Source organism: Myxine glutinosa, chromosome 4 (genome assembly GCF_964187855.1).
Source record: "Myxine glutinosa chromosome 4, kmMyxGlut1.1, whole genome shotgun sequence".
NCBI lineage: Eukaryota > Metazoa > Chordata > Myxini > Myxiniformes > Myxinidae > Myxine > Myxine glutinosa.
The window spans coordinates 38845683-38849346 of record NC_136264.1 but is presented as its reverse complement, the minus strand read 5'-3'; the positions used below and the strand labels follow the sequence as shown (position 1 = coordinate 38849346).

The following is a 3664-nucleotide window of genomic DNA, read 5'->3' as shown; positions in this document are numbered from 1 at the left end:
GAAACCACCGTGAAACCACCTGTTCTCACCCAGATTTGGTGCCCCGCCCACCGCGTGACGTGGCCTCCTTGGAGCCTCACGCGATCGGGAGGCGATTCGGCACGTGATTGGTGGAGAGTTCAGAGAGCGCGGTCGCCATCTTATGCAACGGACGCGACTCTCGAAGGCTCCGAGTGGGAAATAGATAAAGGGATTTCCCTTAATCTTCACGACAGCCGCGTTGGGCTGATCGTTTACCGTTCTGTATTTTACGAGTGAGTAACTCCGGAAGAGAACGAGTGATTCCCGGATCTCGTGGATTGGAACCGTGAGTCAGATATTGCCTGCGTCGTGTTGGAGCTGCTGGCCGACCGTTCCTGCAGGCCTTGTGCGGTGTATTCCACTCTGTTACCCTCCGAGTCCCGGAGATCGTCGATTGGAACCGCGAGTGATCTTGCCTGCGTCCTGTTTGGAGCTTCTGGGGCCGACAGTTCCTGCAGGCTTGGTGCGGTGTATTCCACTCTGTTACCCTCCGAGTCCCAGAGATCGTCGATTGGAACCGCGAGTGATCTTGCCTGCGTCCTGTTTGGAGCTTCTGGGGCCGACAGTTCCTGCAGGCTTTTGTGCAGTGTATTCCATTCGGTTACCATTTATGGTTTTTGTGATCGAGCCAATAAAGCATCGTGCCTTACCCCTAGAAGGCCGATTAAAACACAATTGTGTTTATTGAGTTCTCTCTGTCCACTCCGTGGACTACTTGAAGCCCGGACATTAACGTCCGTATTCCGTGCTGGGAACCATTTCACAGCCGGGATCGCGACAAATGGGTTGCTCGTCCTAGGATCATTCAAGTAAGAGACATTCGAATTGAGACGGGAATTCTGCATCTGCATCTTCCTTGCATCTGCTCACCAGCGGACGCCGTCTTGGAGGAGCCTTCTCACCAGCGGACGCCGTCTTGGAGGAGCCTTCTCGCCAGCGGGCGCCGTCTTGGAGGAGCCTTCTCGCCGTGGGACGCTGTCTTGGGTGGTGCTTCACTGCCGAATAAGTGAATAGCTTCGGATCCCTCCAAACAACCGACAAAAAAAAAAAAAACGTGAGTATTTGTACGTGGTATTTTTCTCATTGGCAATTTGATGTGCGGTGGTGATATTGTGTAGTTCGTGTCGTATTTCCCAACAGAGCGTTGTGTTTGAGCGTTGTGTTTTGTGCCTTGTCTTATGATAACTCGTAGCCAAGCTATGTCGACCAGAGAAGTGAGAGTTCAACCTGATCATGTTGACAGTCGCGTGGGTGGCGATGCGAGCGACGCAATCAGCCTTGACCCAGTCACTAAACCCGATATGTTAGGAAGCGATTCCATCATGACTAAATGCATGCGTTCGCCCCTTCTGGACCGGGCTGACTCCGGTTCAACAACTTGACATGTATAACAGGGAGAATGACAGGGCAGAGGCAGAGCGTGCGGCAGCAGAGAGAGAGCGTGAGAGAGAGAGAGAGCGTGCGGCAGCAGCAGAGGCAGAGCGTGCTGCGGCAGCAGAGAGAGAGCATGCGGCAGCAGAGAGAGAGAGCGTGAGAGAGAGAGAGAGAGAGCGTGCTGCGGCAGCAGAGAGAGAGCATGCGGCAGCAGAGAGAGAGCGTGAGAGAGAGAGAGAGCGTGCGGCAGCAGCAGAGGCAGCAGCAGAAGCTGAACACGTCAGAGAGCATGAGTTGCGAATGTTGACTGAACGACCGCGGGCAGAGGGGGTCTGCTGCAAGAGTCCCGGAAACTGTTCATGTTCGTTTGCCGGACTGGACGGGAGACACGAAGCCAGAAGCGTATCTGGAGATGGCGGGAGAAGTTGTTGGCTGCCGGTGGCATTGATGAGAGCTTGTGGGTCGGCCATCTTGTGAGCCATCTATCTGAGAAGGCGAGGGAGGTATATGCGAGGATGGCAACCGAGGACGCAAACAAATACAGGGCATTGAAGGCCGAGATTTTGAACGCCTATGCGGTGTCCGCGTGTATTTTATAGGAGAAATTTTTTCAGCTGGACTCGTCAGTCCAGTCAAACCTATGAGGAACATTCGCGGGCCTTGTTGGAACAGCTGCAGAGATGGTTCAAGGGGAGCAAGGTGGAGTTACCTCAAGCGGTTGCGGAACTCCTGGTGCGTTACCGTATCGATCAACAGCTTCCGCCTGACTTAGCATTGTTTCTTGTCGACAAAGACACTGTTTCCTTGGCAGACTGCGTCAACCTTATTGATAAACATGTTTTGGCGTGCCAAATGCTGCAAGTCACGCAGTCGCGTCGTAAGACGGAGGATCATGCGATCAAGACCGCCCCCCGTCTGCCCGGCGGCTGGATTGAGGGGAGGGGTTCTCCCGATGCCCTCCACTGGTGGCGGTCGCGAGCCGCAGACCAGGGCAGGGCCCTGGTGCGATTTCTGCAAACGCGTGGGGCACGGTGAAAACCGCTGCTTCTCTAATCCCGCTAGTCCGGCCTACCGAGGCAACCCTCCTGTTAAGTCGGAGGGAGATCAGTGGAGCTCATCCGCCGGGCCCTCGCACACGACGGTGGCATCGGTGACCGAGGTCACTGCCACCGAGGCTAATTCCATTCATCCACTGTACCAAGGATTATTCAGGGACAGCCTTAGTGGGTGGCCCTGATTCGATGCTGAAGTTTGAGGCCAAACCGATACCTTCGGGATACTGGGGCGACACGGTGTGTTCTCCGGGGCGGGGGTAGTTCCGGCCTCTCAGATGCGTCTATACCGGCGAGTATACCCTCCTTCGGGGCATTGACCGGGTTCTTGGCCGGTATCCCCTTGCCCTCCTCGAGGGTCCGGAGTGACATTTTTAAGGGTCCAGTGACCTGTGTGGTGGTACCCTACTACCCGATACCGGCGAGTGGGGGGGTCTCCTTGCTGATTGGCAATGATGCCATGGCCAGGGAGGAGTCATTGACTCTGACCTGTGGGGGGGTCACTAGATCCCAGAGTAAACAGGCGGAGAGAGTGGCGGAGTCAGACATATCTTCACTCTGGCCCGAGGAGCCTAGCGCCTCGACTCCAGTTCCCGACGGTGACGTTGCGTCAGCTGAAGTCCACCCGAGCCTCCCGTCAAGCCACCCTCAGGTGCCGTGCTCCTCAGGGACCGCTCCCGCCATGTCGCGATTCAGCAGGAACGCTAATGCTAAGGTATATGTGGGAAACCTGGGCAATGGAGCAGCGAAAGCCGAGCTAGGGAGGGTCTTCGAACATTACGGACCACTCCGCAACGTATGGGTTGCTCGAAACCCACCTGGATTTGCAGTTGTTGAGTTTGAAGAGCCACGAGATGCTGAAGATTCGGTCAGAGCCCTTGATGGAAGGTTAATTTGCGGATCGCGTGTGTGCGTCGAGATGTCGAATGGCATGTCGCGGCGGCCTCGTTTCAGACGCCCTTTGGTCCGCAGGCCTTTCGACCCGAACGATCGATGTTACCAGTGCGGTGAAAGGGGTCATTACGCATATGACTGTTGTTCTCGACACCGGAGGAGTACCCGCCGCTCTAGGTCTCGGCCCGTTTCCTTCCTGTCAACACTTCCCCCCACTTGAGTTTGGCCCCCTTGCCTCTCTATTGTGCTTTGTGTGAAGTGTAACTCTTGTAGGGTAGATATTAATGTGGTGTATGGTGTTAAAATTTGTGTGTGAAAAAAAA

The 3664-nt window shown here is 55.3% G+C and overlaps 1 protein-coding gene across 2 annotated transcripts in view; it reads right to left on the bottom strand.

The window, feature by feature from the left end:
* Nucleotides 1-3664, bottom strand: part of SLC60A1 (solute carrier family 60 member 1) — a 75371-nt gene that overhangs the window by 68764 nt on the left and 2943 nt on the right. The window lies entirely within an intron of this gene.